A 20432-nucleotide genomic window follows, 5' to 3' on the forward strand; every position below is an offset into this window, starting at 1 on the left:
TGTGACAAAATATACATATATACACCTATATACAGAGCGTGCATTCCTGGGAAGGTTTGTCTAGAGGATAAGCGATGTAAACTATCAGAGATCTTCCCCAAGTTAAGTAAAAAGATTCCCAAAAAGAACTATGACAACGGAGTTCATGAAATAAAAAAATATTATCCAATTCTAATGCAGAAACAACATTTGATTCCCACAATCAGACAAGAGCTTTTACTTGCCAGAATTTCTTCAGTGATAAAATACTGAATGTTAACAAAATAACTGAATACTGTAATGTAAGTAACATTCCAAACCAGGATTCATGATTTATAACTTCAGTTGTCTGAGATATTAGCATTTAGTCTTAGCTAGACTTGCAGAAAACTTCTACACTTAGTGGAAAAACACAAGATACTACATTAATGGGACAATAGAACCTGTAAATTGCCAAACGCTGAAAATAGATGTACTGAATGTGAAGAGAGGAGGAGGTTCTCCGTAGAATATAGAAGAAGCTGAGCTGATTATATTAAGGTTTGTACTCTAATTTTAGTTTTTGTCTCATACCCATTTAGTGACACTAACTGAACTTCTAATGAATCTTCACCCAATTTCCAGAGCTTGTGATTATATAAGTTATGTATTATTATATAAATATATCTGGATATCTGTAACAACAACTATTATCTAATTCAGATACAGCCTTATTCCAATGTCAGCCTGCACTCTGCCGTATCACAGAATCATAGAATAATTTAGGTTGAAGAGACCTCCAAAGGTCATCAAAAATTCCTTTGGAACAATCTCCCACATCAATGGGATTTTTACCATTGCCATTAATGAAGAATCATTCAAGCCTGAATTTGTTCAGTGGCTAATCAAGAAATCTGAATGGAGGACATATTCATAGCTTGTTTCTCAAGGGATGACATTTTAAAAAACATCTTGTCCATGTTATACAATTTTCAGCTATCATTATCTTCACAGACAGATAACAATCCACAAATGTGAAATTACTTGATCTGATGACTAAACCAAAACTGTGAAAATTTTTGCTTGCTAATACTTTTGCAAGATCACTGGATGAAAAAAACTTGCTCCTGTGCTTTTCCTTAGGAAGGCTCAGGCAACTGCACACACTCTGTGAGACCTCACAAGTTAAGGAAGCATATCACCCTAGCCTGTAGTGCCAAAACTAGTTTATATCACTATACTATCATTTTAATCTTCCTGACAGCAATGTGCACTTAGACAATTAACATACTGGTAGAAATTTAAATTCACATCTGCCCCATAAGTCAAGGCAGCTAAGGGGCAAAGGCATGCAAGGCACAAGGTGCAACATCTGCCAGGTAATTGACATACATAATCCCTGAGACTGCTAACTCCAGAAAGGCATCAGAACTGGATTCATTGCTTGGTAGTCCTTTCCAGAAGACATTGGAGCCTTGTCTTGCAAAAGTTTTCTACCAATAGCATTGGTAGAATGAAGCATGACAGAAAGATGCAGAAATATATAGAGGAAAAAACCCAAGCCGCTGTCCTCCTTAATATGAAAATAATTATTAACTGCTGTAAATTCTAGGAAATCCATAGAGAGATTCTTCCTTTTTTTTCAGCTCTGTTGAAAATCCCTGAGTTATTAGTTTGTGCACACTGGGAAATAAGACAAGTTAACTTATGGCCAGTATCATGGGATCACATTTATAGCTCTTAAAGTAATAGCTAAAGGAATGTACTACATGATCTGAAATAACTTGTCCCTTGTATCATCACATATGCACCTCAATAGTAGTAAGATTCAAAGATACCAGAGGTCTTCAGCTCAGGTCACAACATGCGAGGCAGTTTTTTTTCACTGAGATTGATCAAGTCAGCTAAAAAAAAATAACCTACCTTAATAATCAAAGCTGCATACTAAAAGGAGATACTTTATAGTGTGCTGCAACAAAGTGCAAAAAAATGAAAAAAATGAAAGAACACTAAATTACAGTAGATCTCCTAAGATTACATTGCAGTCTGAAAACATCTTCCCTAGATATGTCTTTTGAGTGGCCTTCATATAAATTATAGCCAGGTGAAGCAGCATACATGGCTTTTGTACAATTTAACACCAATGTAGAAGACAGTAGCTATAAACACAGTGTCTTGTATTCCATATTGAAAGGGCAGGTGAATAAGAGTTGCATCTCAGGCAGATACTTTGGACATAAAGTCTTACTTTAATTTCCATTATGGTTCCTCCAATCACATTCCTGCTTTTGTTAACTGCAGCCTCTTCTTCAGAGGCTCCCATTGGAAAAATGCACTACCTGGCTGAATCTGCAGTTGTTGCTGCAAATTCTTAGACACTTTCAGAAACCACTTTCTGTATGACACAAGTAGACTTATTTATCTCTATTAAGAAGAAAGAAGATTAGACTGGGTCTATTCTCCCTTGAGATCACAAAGGATTATAAACTAAATCATTGTGAAAGTTTAGTAAACAGAAAGTTTAATGCCAAGAACTAGGAGCCTGAGATCAGTATAATAATCATAGAATCATAGAATGGCCTGGGTTGAAAAGGACCACAGTGATCACCTAGTTTCAACCCCCATGCTATGTGCAGGGGCACCAACCTCCAAACTAGGCTGCCCAGAGCCACATCCAGCCTGGCCTTGAATGCCTCCAGGGATGGGGCACAACCCTCTGTGTGAAAAGCTTCCTCCTAATATCTAACCTAAACCTCCCCTGTCTCAGTTTAAAACCATTTCCGCTTGTCCTATCACTATCCATCCTCATAAACAGCCCTTCCCCTTCCTGTTTATATGCTCCCTTCAAGTACTGGAAGGCTGCAATGAGGTCTCCCCAGAACCTTCTCTTCTCCAAGCTAAACAAGCCCAGTTCCCTCAACCTTTCCTCATAGGAGAGGGGCTCCAGCCCTCCAATCATCTTGGTCCTCTTCGAGACCTGCTCCAAGAGCTCCACATCCTTCCTGTACTCGTGGCCTAAGGCCCGAACACAGTACTGCAGATGGGGCCTCACAAGAGCTGAGTAGAAGGGGACAACCACCTCCCTCTCCCTGATGGCCACCCCTTTTTTAATGCTTCGGAACAGTATTAAAAAAAAAAAAATGAGCATGCACAGCTTGACAGAGGTGTCAATTCAGCTGTAGCCAAAGCTCCTTCAAGTCACTCTTGCAAAACAGAAAAGAAAAAAAAGAAAAAAAACAAAGAGAGAGAGAGATTATAAGATATTATAAATTGACATTTTTCAGACTGCAATAAATGTCTGCATCATCCTAGTAACAAAAATGGAGGCTTCAGGACATTACTAGTCCTGAAACAAAGCTTATTTAAATTAGCCCAGATTTGGAAAGGACAGATTAAGTGGGGAATGACAGCAATCACTTTTATTCCAAAATATCCATAGTAACACTTGTTCATGCATGATTGAAGGAAATCACAGAAGCTGCATGTTTATTTGGGTGCCTTGTTAGACACTTAAACTAAACAGAATTAGAGGAGATAGATTTCTCTTCTATCCCATGTGATGGTAACTATCCCATCACTGTTATTCGAAGAAGATTCCACAAATCTAACAGGTAAGGGGCAGTGGGAAAAAAATAAACAAAATGCTTTATCATCAGAAATGAATTAAATTCAGGCTCCTAAGTTACCATGTTAATACAAATTGTATTTGTAGTGTTTTCTTTCATTTTCAAACCATTTTAATTGCATGGCCGAACTGTTAAAAACAAAGCAGAACACAACATCTTAAAATTTTAATGTAAAGATTTGGGCAACTGATGTCTTCTACTTGGAGTTGTGCATGGCTTTCGACGCTATATCCTTTCCTCTAAATTGGAGAGAGACAGATTTGAAGGCTGGACTGCTCTTCATCAAGAATTGGATTGATGGTCACAGCCAGAGGGTTTTTGTCAATGACTCTATGTTCAAGGTGGAGGCTGGTCAAGAGTGGTGTTCCCCAGGGGTCCGACATTTGTCCAGACAATGACTGGGACCATGAGATTGAGTGTACCCTCAGCAAGTTTGCTGATGACACTAAGCTAAGTAGTACAGTCAATACAATAGAACAAAGGGGTGCCAGCCGGTGGGACCTGAAAAGATTTGAATAGTGGGCCCATGAGAAACTAATGAGGTTGAATCAGGCAAAGTGCAAGGTGTTGCACTTGGGTTAGGGCAATCCTAGATACGAGTACAGACTGGGAGATGAATTCATAGAGAAAAGCCCTATTGAGAAGGATTTGGGGGTTCTGATGGATGAAAAGCTGGAAATTAGCCAGCAGTGTGCTCTTTCAGCCTGGAAGACCATTGGTATCCCGGGCTGCATCAAAAGAGAGGTGGCTAGCAGGCAGAGGGAGGTGATTGTCCCCCTCTACCCTGCCCTTGTGAAGCCTCATCTGGAACATTGTGTCTGTGCCTGGGACCCCTAGTACAAGAGGGATACGGAGCTGTTGGAGTGGATCCAGAGGAGGACCATGAGGACAGTCAGAGGGCTGGAGCACCACTTCAGCAATGAAAGGTGGAGGAAGTTGGTGTTATCAATTGAATAATAGACCAAACGTCAAGAAGCCAATTATTAAATTTATTAATTATAATGAATAAAGAACAAAGAGGCAATGCAGCGCTGGGCGACAGGGGACTCTGCGTTCCACCAACTGCCGCAAGGTTTGGGTTAGCACGCGGTCCTTTTATGTCCTATTGTGGTGTACTCTGCGCATGATCCGGTTGTTACTAGGGGGTCTTATTCTGCCTCCTGGCGGCGGTGCGGGCCGAAGCAAGCAGTTTTCCTCCGTACCCCCCCCATCCCCCGGCGCCTTCTGGTGATTTCCATCCACGTCACTCGCACTGGCGAATCTCATTGGCCGCTGTGCACTCGCTAACCCCCAATCATACCCGTGCAAATTCCCCGCCTGCGTGAGGAAACATGAAAACAAACAAGCCACACGGCAGGGAAGTGGGGGAGCGAACATAAGGGAGGGAAGTGGGGGAGCAAACACAAGGGGAGGGAGCAAAGATCGACCATGTTGCCCTGCCCATCAGCCCTGGACAAACATTCCTCCTCTTTGACAGTTGGGATTGTTTAGCTTGGTTAGAAAGACTGTTTAGCTTTCTCATTGCAATCTTCCAGTTTTGAAAGGAGCTTACAAGGAGGAGGAGGACTGACTTTTTACACAGATGTATAATGATAATGATAAGGGGGATGGATTTAAACTGAAAGAGGAAAGGCTTAGGTTAGACACTGGGAAGAAATTCTTCACTTGGAGGGTGGTGAGGCTCTGGAACAGGCTGCCCAGAGAAGTTGCTGATGCCTTGTCCCTGGAGGGATTCAAGGCCAGGCTTGATAGTTTTCTGGCAGGCTGACTAGAGGTTGGCAACACTGCCCACAGCAGGGAGGCTGAAACTTGATGGTCTTTGAGATCCAACCTAAGCTATTCTGTGATTTTATGATCATTTAAAAACAGAGTATTTTTCTTCCAAATATATTCAGCAGACACTGAGAAAAATAAACAACCAAATAATGTTCTCTGGTGAATGATAACGGTTTTTCAAGTACTTAGCCAAAATTCCCGTGAACAAATTCTTTGGTTTTTCCTTACTTGTTTCTCTTCCTGCATGCCAAATTTTGGTTTTACAGAGAGTGGTTATGAAAATAATCTTACTTATCTAAAAATACATTTAATTCCCTTACGAAAAGTAAAGCTGTAGTATCTTGCTTTATTTTTAAATAATGGTAAACTGCAGATTAAAGCATACCATTTATTAGAATACTTTTTTGTTTGTTTGTTTGATGTAGATCTGAAATGGGAGAACTGGAACATCTGAGAATTAAAACTTCAAATAATTGATGATTTGCAGACCGAAATAAATGACCTATTTGCAAGGCTAAAACAAATTAATTCAATGTAGATTTAATATTACAATCCACACACGGAAGAGATTCCATTTTCTATACAAAATGCTTTAAGCTTATGATTATAACATAGTCAGCAGAACTAAAATTTTAAAACAAAATTGATTCTGGATAAACAACCAACCTTTTGAGCAAACACAATATCACTTGACATATTGTCAAGTTATCTACAGTCCCATAGTTGGGGAGAAAACAGCCCTTTCACAAAGAGCATGATGATGAGAGCTCCATTGCTAAGCAGACAGTCACAAACAACTTTTACATATATCCACTCACATTATTAAGTAATAATTGAATAATCCTGTTTTGCTTTGTTGTTACTTTTAACAAACTTGAAGTTTTTTGTTTGTTTGTTTTTTGTTTGTTTGTTTTTTGTAGAGAGTATTCCTATAGTTTTGTAAATGCTGTGGGAATAACAAATTTTAAGCAGTCTTACAATAATCTTAGCAAAAAATATTTTGTGTGGTTTTTCTTATCAGGTCTTATAGCCTGATACAAACAAACGAACAAAACACAAATTCTTTTCCCCCAAAGGAAATTTTCCAGTATTTCTTCATAGATCTACCCCATGGCTTAAAACAATTGAAATTCAGATTGTTACATCATATGTCTTGTACTATGCCATGACTTCCCATCTTACACAGAAAAGAAAGACCTTGGAGCTCTTTGATCAGAATGAATTGCTATAGAATACCATTAGACCACTGCTTCATCTGTTACATATATATACACTGCATTTGGGAAACGGTGTAGCTCTCTTTTGTGCATCATAAACATACTATTAGGATAAAAGCCTGAAATCCTGATCTGTTTTCATTCCAACCTAGTCTTCTAGAGCCCAGCATTCTTTTGCCTAGGCCTTTCTGGTGGCTTCCATGATTTTGAACTGTCAGTTTGCTCTCATACTAGATGGCTTAGATAGAGCATTAGTCTCATTGGTGTTCACAGAGAGATATGTGACTCAGAAGGAACTACTGGGTAACAGAAAATGTCCAGCATAGCATCTAAAGCACAGAGTATTGTATTAGGTGAAGAAATGAGGTGGGGACTATAGTAAGTTCAGGAGAATTCCTTTGCTTCTCACTTAAACTTAAGGATTCTGTGCTGCTGACAGTCACTGGAACGCATGATCTTGCTATTCTGAGTAAGAGATCCATGAGAAATAGATCAGCATTCAGTAACATTCAAAAATGAAAATCAAGTGATAATTAAGAAGGGCATAAGAAAAACAACTCCCAATCTTATAACACTACATAAATGTTTTCTCATTCTTCCGTACCTAAAATAAATTAAAAAAAAAAAAAAGAGAGAGAGAGAGAGAGAGAGAGAGAGAGAAAATCCAGAAGAGATGCTGTAGTGGAAATGCTTAGTCACAGCTTGAAACAGTGATTGAGCACCTGGTAGTAAGGGTTGACAACGGAGGCAAGGGTATCTCCCTCTGGAGAGCCTTCCTTCCTCTCTCCCTCCCCCCCCCCTACTGCTGTTGTGTTTGAGCAAATCCTCACTCACTGTAGCTTGAGTTCTTTCTACTCTGCTGTCATTGCTGCCCTTTCTATCACACTATAACTGCTTAGTGAAAAACAAGGATAATGCACAGAGTGTGCTTAATATGCCCAACTTTGAGGGAGAACAATGACTGTATTCAGCAATTGTTTGTTTGCACTGGACATTCCCAGTCTTTTGCTGGGTTTTAAACTTGTGTGTTTTTCTTCACATTTTTTTCTCAAAAAAAGAGAAAATACCTGTAAAGCAAACAAAGGCGATAACAGAGCCTTTATTTGAGATATAGGCGCTGTAGAACAAGATATCAAAGCAAAAGGAATTAACTCACCCCTCCTAGCAACAGTTTGGTAAAAAGGGTGAGCTGAGGAATGCAGCCTTCCTCCAGTTCAAACTATAACTCACGGAGAGCACAAGGAGGGGATGGGGAGAGTAAGTAGAGTAAGTGAAGGTGTATTGACTAGAACAGATTTCTACATACTAAGGCATTTGCCTTTATAACATACATAATGAGGGCCAGATGCCAGGTATTTTTGTTTGACATAGCCCAACTGAAGGCTAAATGGCCCAAACAGGACTGTAATGATAATATAAATAATGATTAAAGGGTGGAGATATGCCAAATTAATTTCTTGCTCTTATACTGTTAACTGTTCGGTCAGTCTGTTGATGTTGAGTAGAAAATCCACAAGTCTTAAATACATGCCCTCAGTGTTTTGTTTGTTTGTGCTCCCTCTTTGCAGGGAAAGGAGCAAAAGTCCCAAGAGATTAACCACACAGAATCACAGAATTGTAGGGGCTGGAAGGGACCTCTAAAGATCATCAAGTCCAACAACTCTTCAGAGCAGGCCCCCTGCTGCAAGCTACAAATGTGACATTTTTACAGGTGAACACTGTCATTTTCTAACTCACTGTTGAGTAAATACTTACAAAAACAACCTCAAAATATGGGCATCAAAAGACTGTGCAAGAGACAGATCACTTATACCATTTTCTCATGTGGGAATATGTTTTTTAAATTTACCTAACAGTTTTTAAGAGCTAAAGGTGGAGCTGTCTTAAGGGAAATGAATCTACTTTATTAGAAGCTGGAAATGCAATCATGAGGGGATGAAATAAACTAAAAATTGAACAATTAAACTGTGGTAATCTATTCAGTCAATAGCTGATGTGAAATGCTTTTAGAAGAGAACAACATCTCAGTATGTGGATCAGTACCTGAATACCTGTCAGTGTTGTGCAAAAGCGGATCATAATAACTTTTCATCCATCAGCAGAGAATGGTTGAATTACAAGTTCTAGATGTACCCCAGCATAAAGAGTCTAAAACCACGTAATTTACACTTGATTGTGTTCTTACTCCTGAATTGTGGTTTAACCTAGCAGTCAGCTAAACACCACACAGTCATTCACACACTTTTCCCACAAGTGATATGGGGAAGAGAATCGGGAAAAAAAAGTAAAACGTACAGGTTGATAGAGCATTTTAGCAGACTTGTGCAGATCAGCTGCACAGAGGAAATTTGAACCAAGGGAGCCTTCACAGAGAGGTAAATCTGCAGTAATACACAGCGGAAAAAGCCGTTATGAAGGGAGGGCACCGTCCCTGACATTTGGCAGCACTGACGTGGTGCGGGCAGAGGTGGGGGTTGACAGTGGCTGAACCCTAACACATGTATAAAACGTGCTGGTAGGGAGTGGAGCGAGTGGGAGTCTGCTACAGGCTACCCAATCAGGATGAAGAGGTGGACAAGACTTTATTGACAGTTGAGTGAGGTCTCAAGGTCACTCCCCCTTGTTCTTGTGGAGGACTTCAACTTCCCAGACATTTGCTGGATTTATAATACAGCAGTCCCGGAGGTTCCAAGAGTGTGTGGGAGATAACTTCTTGACATGACTGGTGAGGAAGCCAAGGAGGGAAAGCAAAATCCTGGACCTGCTGTTTGTTAACAGAGAATGTCTTGTGGGGGATGTTAAGTTTGGAGGCCGTCTGGGGCATAGGGATCACGAGATGCTGGATTTCTCGATCCTTGTTGAGCCATGGAGGGGAGTCAGCAGAACTGCCACCTTGGACTTCCAGAGGGCAGACTTTAACCTCTTTAGGACCATGGTTGAGAGGGTCCCTTGGGAGGTAGTTTTGGAGAGCGTGAGCCCAGGAAGGCTGGGAATTCTTTAAGGAATTTATTTTAAAGGTGCAGGAGCTGATCATCCCCAAGTCACAGAAGACAAGCTGACGGGCAAGGAGACTGGAATGGCTGAACAGAGACGTTTGGCTGGGTCTCAGGAACAAAAGGAAATTTTATGGTCTCTGGAAGAGTGGGCAAACTACTTATGATGATTACAGGTATGTAGTGAAGCTGTGCAGGGAGAAAACTAGAAAAGCTAAAGCCCAGCTAGAACTGAACTTGGCCACTAAGGTAAAGGAAAACAATAAATATTCTTATATCAACAGCAAGAGGAGGGCTAGGGAGAATCTTCATCCCTTGCTGGATGCTGAGGGCAACTTGGTGACCAAGGACCAGGATAAGGCTGAGGTATTGAATGCCTTCTTTGCCTCAGTCTTTAATAGTAAGACTAGTTACTCCCTGGGAACACAGCCCCCTGAGTTGGTAGATAGGGATGTAACAGAATTGGCCTTGCATGATCAATGATGAGATGGTTTTGGACCTGCTCTGAAAGCTGGATGCTCACAAGTCCATGGGGCTGGACCTTAGAGTGCTCAGGGAGTTGTTGGATGTGGTTGCCAAGCCATTCTCATTCTTTGGCAGTCCTGGAGATGTCCTGGTGGACTGGAGATGGGCAAATGTGACACCCATCTTCAAAAAGGGTGGAAAGATGATCCTGGTGGCTACAGACCTATCAGTCTCACCTCAGTGCTGGGAAAGGTCATAGAATGGATAATCTGGGGAGCCATCATGGACCAATTAAAGGCCAACCAGGGGATCAGACCCAGTCAGCATGAATTTATGAACGATAGAGCCTGTTTGACAAACCTGATTTCATTCTATGACGAGATGATCCGCTTAGTGGATGAGGGTAAGGCTGTTGATGTGGTCTACCTGGTCTTCAGTAAGGCCTTTGACACCATCCCCCACAACATTCTCACAGAGAAACTGGCTGCCCACAGTTTGGATGGGCGTATGCTCTGTTGGGTGAAACACTGGCTGGCTGGCTGGGCCCGAAGAGTTGTGGTCAGTGGAGTTAAATCCAGTTGGCTGCTGGTCATGAGTGGTGTCCCCCAGGGCTTGGTACTGGGGCCGCTTTTATTTAACATCTTTATTAATGATCTTGATGAGGGGATTGAGTGCACCCTTAGTAAGTTTACAAACAACACCAAGCTGGGAGAGAGTGTTGATCCGCTTGAGGGGAGAAGGGCACTACAGAGAAAGAGACTGGATCGATGGGCCAAGGCCAACTGCATGAGTTTCAATAGGGCCAAGTGTCAGGTCCTGCATTTTGGTCACTGCAACCCCAGGCAACCCTACAGGCTTGGGGAGGAGTGACTGCATAGCTGCCTGATGGAAAGGGACCTTGGTGTACTGATGGACAGTCAGCTGAATATGTGCCAGCAGTGTGCCCAGGTGGCCAAGAAAGCCAATGGCATCCTGGCTTGTATCAGGAATGGAGTGGTGAGCAGGACTAGGGAAGTCATCCTGCCCCTGTACTTGGCACTGGTGAGGCCTCACCTCTAGTATTGTGTTCAGTTTTGGGCACCTCAGTACAGAAGGGACATTGAGTTGCTGGAGCAGGTCCAAAGAAGGGCAAGAAGGCTTCTGAAGAGCTTGGAGAATATGCCCTATGAGGAGAGACTGAAGGAACTGGGGATGTTCAGTCTGGGTGAAAGGAGGCCATATTGCTCTCTTCCATATTAGAAAGGTGCTTACAGAGAGAGTGGGGTTGATATCTTCTCACTGGTGACAGGTGACAGGATGAGGGGTGGTACCATTCTGATGGTATTGATTCAGATACACAGTACCAAACATTTACAACAGATGGTAATAGCAATTATACAACCTATAACTCCTGTTATCACAACCAGGAGAACTCAGATAACCATTTGACAGGATACCCACTATATCCTGTCCCCTTATCCCGCGTACGACTTACAAGGTCCGTTTGTGGGTGATCCACCAGGGAGCTGCTCACCAGAGCCTTCCCACCCCAGCTGGCAACCTACCAAACTTGTGAGCTCACTAACCCAGGGGCAGCAGCAACGGCTATACCCAGTGTAGGACATCTCCATATGGCTTATGTGTTCCCCTCATTTCATACACATACCTGGTCCACCGATGGATGGTCCTTGTCTGGTCCCACAGTGATCGGATGAGAGAGGGGAGGTTCTTCTGAGAAATGTCGGGGCGCACCTAAGGCATCCCCTCTCTCAGCCTGCAGCCAAGCAGAGGTTGTCCCATCTGGGGCACCAAATTGACGTGCGGAATCAAGCTCTGTAACCCAAGTAAGATTACAAAGCAGGTATGCTTTATTCAGTGCTGCACAGACACCGGGTGCAAGGGGGATAGATTCACTTAACTTGCTCAATGTAGGGCAAAAGCTTGGTACAGGTATAGGCCGAACTAATACATAATCAATGATTTTCCCGGAATTCATATACATATTCATTACATTTCTAAGAACCCATCAGCATATGGTCCCTCCCTCTTGCACATGCGCAGTGGGCAGTGGGGGTCTCCTTCTGGTGGTGGTGGAATGAAGGCTCATTGTCTTCAACAGAAGTAATCCAATCTTGACCTGTTCCTTGTGTAATGTTTCTTCAAGTTTACAATAGAGTTTCAAGATGTTCTTTTCTTATCTGGCCTCACATCCTGATTACCTGCATTCCTATACAATGGCTAACCCTTATCTTGTCCTCTCCTTACTCACATTCCTATACAATGGTTGTCCTCTCCTAATTTAGGGGAAATGGCCTCAAGTTGTGCCAGGGTAAGTTTAGGTTGAGTATCAGGAAACTTTTCTTTCCAGAAAGGGTTGTTAAGCACTTGAATAGGCTTCTCAGAGAGGTGGTTGATTCACCATTCCTGGTTGTGTTTAAAAGCCGTTTGGATGTGGTGCTCAGGGACATGATTTAGTGGAGGGTTGTTAGTTAGGGTAGTTTGATTAGGTCATGGTTGAAATCAATGATCTTTGAGGTCTTTTCCAACCTGAGTGATTCTGTGATTCTATGATTCTATGACCCAGGAATACTGCAAACAGATGTGGCTGGCAGTTTGTGGGGATAGGTTGTGCAGGGCCGGTGAGCAGTGTGTGAAAGTACCCTGTGCACTAGAGAGATAAGTTCATTAGGCAGTTATCACCTGCAAAGTACAGGGTCATCACACTCTAAGTGCAGGATTATCACCCTCAAGGACAGAGACTTAGTCAGAAGAAGTACAGATTTCTTATTGAGACTTCTTTAAAATATCTAAGTACGTAAAGAAAATAAAGCTAAGAAAGCTGCAGTCCAAACCCCATTTAGTTTCATGCTTGTCTATTCCTTCAATGTAACAAGCTCACACCAAAGATAAAATTTCATTAAATCACTTCCACATAATCACTGTTGGAAATATCCAAATAATTTTTGTCAGGACGATATCTCTGATAAAAGCAAATTTTATTTGCAATTGCAATGGCGGGCGTCCCTCAAGCAGAAGCACCCTTAAGGACACAATGACAGCTTTTTGTACCTTGTTTCCCTCTTTGCCTGTCCCCCTCTCCTGTTTCCCCATTGGCTGCATACTCCAGATTCACAATCTTATCCAAGTTTATATTTGTTAATTGGTGTATTATCTGTCAGTAGCCATCCTGCTGTCTCCAAGATGTTCTTGTCATATTGATATGGTGATTTTCTTCAAAGCCTTCATTAAACAAAGAGCACCGGGGGGTGGGAAAGGGAGCGGGAGGGGGAATTGTGGGAGGGGGAACCGTGGGAATCAAATGTTTCTAATTAGAATTAGATAATAACTTTTTATTTCACGGTCTCTACTGCCATTGTTCTTTTTAGGAGTCTTTCTACTTTACTTGAGGGGTAGAGGAGGGGTCTTTGATAGTTTGCATCTCTAGATGAACCTTCCCCAGGAATGCACATTCAGTATATGGGTGTATATGTGTATATTTTGTCATACACATTGCAAGAATATCCTGCACGAGATTGATCAAACCAGAGAATAAGTAGACAATAAGGAATTGTTAGTTGTGTGCTTTAAGCAAGACTCCCCTGGCTGCAAAGAAAAGTTTAAGGTACAGATTATAAACCTGTATGAGTTGAAGGGAAGATCACCAAATGGAATTCCAAGGTGATCCTGTGAAAGGAAAGCAGGAGAGCTTCTGAAGCACAGAGCTTCAGAAAGATACACCTCATCAGTTTCTCATATAAACACATCCATCTCCCCAAAACTTCAGTGTGGGGAAGTCTATGGACTCTCAGGACGCGCTAGAGACATAACAGCGCACCAATGTGGCTAAAAGCTATTAGTCTGCTTTATTGTTAAGCACTACTCTATACATGGTAACAGAGCATTCTGCAAAACACTCTTTAACCATTCACGCAGGTGCTTAGCCAATCAGAGCCGTGAGATGTTCTTGGTTCTCATGCCACTTATCTTGCTCCGCAGCTGCTGCTCCGTGCAGTTTTTTCTTACGTTCCCACATTTCCCCCTTTTTTATTTATTAGCAAACTTCTACCATACTATAAAATAATAACACTAATTATATTAATAATACAATCATCATAACTCAATCAAGGCCTCGATTGACAATACTATAAGTGTGAGAAAGGAGACAAGGCAAACATAACATCACAACAAGAAATACTGTTAACCTACTAAAAAGAACAAACACGTGTTTGGTCTGCAGCCCACCTTTCTGCAACCTGGAAATAAATCCCCGAGGGCCCCATTCTGTGCTAATCTCTAACTGCTTTGAAAGAAGTCTTCAACTTTTATATATTCTGATACATTGATTTTGAAAAATCAATAAGATTTGTACAACAGATGCTTTTAGAGTGCTCATGATTATGCCTTTGGGATAATAGAAAATAGTTGAGGAACTTTGCATGCCAGATGGAACTAGGGGCATTATTACTTACTGACCCTCGAGAAACAACAACCTGCAGAAAAAAAGTGGTGAATGCAACAGGCAGTGCCAGCAGGGTGTCCCCTGCTTCAAGGTGCACTTTTCCTCTCTCACTCACCACAGATTCTCTCTTTCTTTTATTCTTCTCAGCGTCCGAAGGGTATTTTCCATTTGTACACTCCATCCACATGGCCAGTGCATGATACAGAGGCCAAATGTAACATCTGCTTGCAGAATAAACTATCAAGGTTAACACTCCTAGCATGTGCCTTTGTCTCAGGTGCTGCATGATCATATTTTAAATTCCTGAATAGTGGGATGAAAGAGAGTTAATCATTCTATAATACAGGGTCATCCCTTTGCTTGGGATTCCTTTCCAGTTTTTGTCTTAGCGCTACTAATACATTAAAATAGCTATCTCCATAGATTTCAGCATTGGTAACATTAAATCCTGTTAATTCACATTCAGTCTATTACTAAAAAAAATAAAAAAAATAAAAACCACACAACAACGATTACTACTCTGCTACTTGCAATACAAGTTACAAAGCAAAACCAAATAATAAGAAGCACACAATCCCAATCATTATGAATTCATGCTCGTTTCAAGCTTGGTTTCAGTCTTTCTCATCGTTTCACATCCTGACACTGTTCTTTTTGTGGGTTCCGTGAGCTGCAATGGGAGTACACACAACCATTCCCCCTTTTTCCTTTTGCGCAAGCAAGACAGTAGTGGACATTTTGTTAAGTAAGCATTTTACAATATGGATAACTATACTAATAGTTATAATACCTATTCCCAGCAACAGCCCCTGGTATAAGGACAGCTAACGCTACCCGTGCACTACGTTTAGAGTGGATGTCACGCATGTCCTGGAAAGTGAAAGAGATTATAGTGAATTTACCAATGTAACATGGACCCCCAATACCCCCTGGTATTTTCCAAACATAAAACATGTTTTCTTCCATCCCTTAGATGTGCTACCGATCTTTTGAGTTCCAAGAAGATTTAACTCCTGTGAGACCCAGGGTATAGAGACTCCTGAGAAGCTTGAAAAAACAATCACCGGGGTATCCAATACATTGCAACTGTGGAGTAAGCAGAAAAGTCAGAATCATTGAGAAACAGCATCCCTATAAAACAAGTTTGGAAGGGATCAGTGGCAGAAGCAAGTGCTAAGCAGAAGTCAGTCCAGCCTGTTGATTTAGTCCAGGTGACCCACATATTTTGCCACAAGTTGATTTGGTGCGGTTCAGGTAATGCTTCTGCACCAAGGGCGAACACTGCAAGCAGGAATCAAAATAGGGCCATCATATGTGGAAAGACAAAAATAACCTCTTTCTACAAGTATGATAGTACTTGGGCCCTTCCAATCTCCAGTCAGTGGATCTTTGTAAGATATTTTTGCAGACTCAGATAGTATTCTCATACTAGTGCCTGAATGATGCAAAGTTATAGCAGGTACTGATGAGCCTCCTCTTACAAAAAGGAAGTTAAGGGAGAAAAGAGCGCTCATGAGGCAATCTGGCACATCACGTATATCTCTCATTTGGTTTAGTTGTGTTTTTAGCGTAGCATGCGCGCGCTCTATAATAGCCTGACCTGTATGTGGGATCCTGAACTTATGTTGAACCCCCCACTTTTGCAAAAAGGATTGTACTGACTGCAACTTATAGGCTGGCCCAGTATCTGTTTTAATTTGTTTTGGAACTCCCAAGATAGCAAAACATACAATCCAATGTTTAATGACACATCTAGCAGATTCACCCACTAAAGGAGAAGCCCATATAAATCCAGAGTAAGTGTCAATAGCAACAAGAACACATCGCAGTCAACCAAAACTCTGCAATATTGGTAACATCCATTTGCCACACTGCCAGTGCTTTCAATCCTCGGGGCTTAGTCCCCAGCCCAAGGCCACCGTTATGGTAACTGCACTGTGGACATGTTTGAGCTATCAACCTTGCATCATTCACACCAATATTAAACTGTCTATGTAAACCACAGGCATTTTGATGAAACATCTCATGAGAGCTATGAGCAGCATCAAACAGATTAACAGGAGTCACCATAACCAATTTATCAGCAACAGCATTACCCTTCCCTAAACCAAGGGTGCTTAGGTGGCTGCAAATGTGGATGACACAATATGGTTCCTTACTTTGCCGTAATGTGTGTTTAAGATGTAAAAACAGAGATAAGGCACACATTCTTGTTGTCTCTAATGTGGGCATCCTCAATTCTTTGACATATGCCAGCCGCGTAGAGGGAATCAGTTACAACATTTAGAGGTTCATTTGGCCACGCAGTAAATGCCCATAAAATTGCTTTTAGTTCCATAGTTTGTCTCGCAGCTCCGTTGGCACAAACTGATGCTTCCAGCTATTGTCCCACCACACACAGACAGTTTTGTGGCTCCAGCATCCAGCGTCAGTATATACTGTGTGACCATCCACCGGTCGTTTCGAATACTGAGGTATTCCAATCCAGTCAGTTTTTCCAGGAACTGCACTACTCATTGATCTGGGCATTCTATGTGAAAATGACCAGGGTACCCTTCTAAAGCGAACTGTAAGGAGCGGGAGTGATAGTACACCCACTATGCCCACAGCAAGGTAAAAGGTAAAATAATATCATCAGGTTCTCGCCCCGCTATGCAGAGAACTCTCTCTCTGCCTATGTGAATCAGTTCAGCTACTATATTGATACAAGTCATCAAGGACAACCGAGGCTGAGCAGGGGGAAACAACCATTTCAGCAAAAAAAAAAACCAAAAAAAAACAGAAGGAGAAGTAGAAGATTGTTTAGTAGGCCTGTTTTGAGGAGAAGTGTGGTTTTTTTGTTTGTTTGTTTGTTTTTGTTTTCATTGACAAATGACTGCGACAGCATGCTTCTCCTGGACATACAAGACAAGGGAGATGTTGATGACAATGGCTAGCTGCTGATTGAATTTGGGCGGTAATCTGAATTAGAGCCTGCTTAGCCTCAGGCGTCAGTACGATCACATCATTAGCACATCTCCCTCTTAACTACAACAGTTCTAATTGAACACTGGAAATGGGAACCGATGGCCGTAGCCATTGTAAGTGACCTAAAAGAGTTTGTAAGTCAGTGAGTGTGGAAATGTCAATTTTCAATTCTACAGTCTGAGGGCATATTGACTCGCGGAATCAAACTCTATAACCCAGAGTTAGGTTATAAAGCAGGTATGTTTTATTCAGCATTTGGCGCCAAGCTGGGTGCACGGAGGATAGCTCCTCCCAACTTGCACACCGTAAGGAAGAAGCTTGGTACAGATATACACAATCAGTGGAATTCACATGCATATTCATTACATTCCTGCCTTATCAGCATAGTCCTGCCATGAGCAGTGGGGGTCTCCTTTGCATGGAAGAAGACACATTGTCTCTGACAGAAGTAATCCAATCCTGACCCATTCCTTGTGTAATGTTGCAACAGAGTTTCCAGATGTGCTTTTCTTATCTGACCACATATCCTGCTTACCTACATTCCTGAACAAGAGTTAATCCTTATCTTGTCCTTTCCTTACTCAATATCATAGCATCCGATAATTTCCAACCCAGATTTAACATAGGAAAGGTGCGTTGCACTTTCTCCGGTGCCACTGTAAGGCCAAATTGAGAGAGATGGGAGATTAATTACATTTCCCAGCTATTATCAAAAGGCTGTTCCTGACAGCACAATATGCCATCCATGTAATAATAAATGATCATATGAGGGTTTGCTTTACAAATAGGCTGCAAGGTGTGGCTACGAATAGCTGACACATAATTGGAGAATTCTTCATGCCTTGAGGCAGTACAACCCATTCATACCAAGAGGCTGGCTCCGCTTTATTGACAGATGGCACAGAGAAAGCAAAACACTTACAGTCTTTCTTGTGGTGTGTCTCCCATATTCCCCATTTTTTGTTTATTAAGAATGGATTTCAATGTTAGATGAGTATGCTCAATGATAGCTTGTCCAGTGGGAGAATGAGGAATGCCTGTAATATGTCTAACACCCTATTCTTGGAGGAAAGTTCGAATGCCTTTAGAAATACAAGCAGGTCCGTTATTGGCTCTAAGTTACACGCAGGCTGCAGAGACGCAGCGTGAGGGGACGTAGGCGGGGTGGAGGAAAGCAGCGTCACCCCGAGCAACGGGGGTGGGGCGGAGGGTGGGAGCGGGATGAGCGCCAGGGGCGGAGCCGAGGGGAGCAGCGATGGGGGCGGGAGAGGGGGAGAGTCGCGATTTCTCTTCCCCGCGGTCAGGGGTGGGGTCGGAGCTGCGGATCGAATGCGGACCAGGGCTGCTTTCTGCACCGAGGGGTAGCGGCGGGGATGGAAGGGAGGGCGATGGGGAATAATCGGAAGAAATTCTTCCTTGTCGAATTTGTTTAAGCCCTTCCATTATTTGGTTCCAAACAGATAAAAGTTTAGCAGCCGTGCTGTCATAGTAATAAAAACCTCCTGGAGTTTTGCGCCAATTTTGTCCCAAAACTCTCCATAGAAAGAGAATCTAGTTTTCAGAAATTTAGGGACATTTTTGCTTTACCATTTGAGAAAAGTAACTAATGGTAAGGTAAATACAGGCTGATTCTGAAACGTTAACTAACTGTAACGCTACAAGATTTACCGGCTGCTCCCTCGCCAGTGAACTCCGCACAGATCCCGACCGCTCATCCCCTGTCCCGCAGAATGGTGCGGGCGCGCGCGAAACAAGCTCTCCGTAGTTCAGTCGGGCGGCACTGCCAGATGAGTCAGTGGAGCAAAAGGCACTATTGGTAGGTCAGGACCCGTAGAAGGCACTAGTTGAGAGCCTCGGTCAGGCCCCGTATCTCTTTTTGCCATGTACAGATTTCCAGATTACATAATCGCTCTGTTAATATTTTAACCTTGCAATCCAGTTTTTCTAATCCCTCACCCTCACCGACGCTCCCTGATTCTGCAGGAGGCTGCTCCTGGCAGTGTCTATCAGGGGTGACGTCAGATATAGCCCCTTTTTCCTGCTACAGTACTGCAGATGACTCGGTAGCAGTGTCATTTGAAAGATCAGGAGCTGCTGCCTCTACCGATGCTTTTACTTGACCCGCCGAGGAACGCACAGGCTGTGTGATACCCCGAATAGGCACGTCAAACTCTGAAGCCAAATTAGTTGTACCGGCCAGTGCCTGCATAGCTGCAGCGGCTGCCTGTCGCCCGGCTTGCATAGCTTTCAAAGAGTTAATAATAGACCTCCACAAGGGGTCAAGGAGCCGCAGTAGTTTTTCTTCCTTTCCACCATCAATGACTGATTCCCACATGCAGTCCCCAATATCACACCATTCGTCGACGCTGAATATCAGAGCCACTTCTGACAAATGTCCCTTCTTCCGAGCCCAATGCACCAGGGTCTCGGCCATGCCTTTAGGAGATGACTGCTCCCCTCTCTTAGAGAGAATATTTAACGGCAGTTTCTCCGCAGCTTCCCACTCCATCGTGGATACAGAGGGCGGCTCGCGACTCCGCTTCCAGCTAACCGCAACACTTACATCGGCGCCTAATCCAGCTACCGCAACGGTGCCAACCTCTGTCGCGACTGTCCTGCCGTTGTCCACTTCCCCGAATCTTCCCACGAAGTTCCCTGTTCAGGCGCCAAATGTGGGTGTTGGAAACATCCAAATAATTTTTGTCAGGACGGTATCTCTGATAAAGCAGATTTTATTCGCGATTGCAATGGCGGGCGTCCCGCAAGCAGGAGCGCGCCTATGGACACAAGATGACCGTCTTTATACCCTGTCTTCTCCCCTTTGCCTCCCCCCTCTCCCCTGTTTCCCCACTGGCTGGGTACTCCAGATTCACAATCTTATCAGGAGGTTTTATATTTATTAATGAATTGTTTGTTTGTTATCTGGTGTTAGTCCTGTTGTCTCCAAGATGTCTGTTCCTATTCATATGGTGATTGTCTCCGAAGTCTTCGT

At 42.6% G+C, this 20432-nt stretch overlaps 1 protein-coding gene across 1 annotated transcript in view; it reads left to right on the forward strand.

Annotated features, from left to right (window-relative positions):
- LOC149919753 (protein mono-ADP-ribosyltransferase PARP11-like) overlaps positions 1 to 20432 on the forward strand; it is a 60205-nt gene that overhangs the window by 796 nt on the left and 38977 nt on the right. The gene's annotated exons all lie outside the window — the stretch shown is intronic.

The sequence above is a fragment of the Phasianus colchicus genome, chromosome 1 (assembly GCF_987193195.1).
Source record: "Phasianus colchicus chromosome 1, bPhaCol1.hap1.1, whole genome shotgun sequence".
NCBI classification, from domain to species: domain Eukaryota; kingdom Metazoa; phylum Chordata; class Aves; order Galliformes; family Phasianidae; genus Phasianus; species Phasianus colchicus.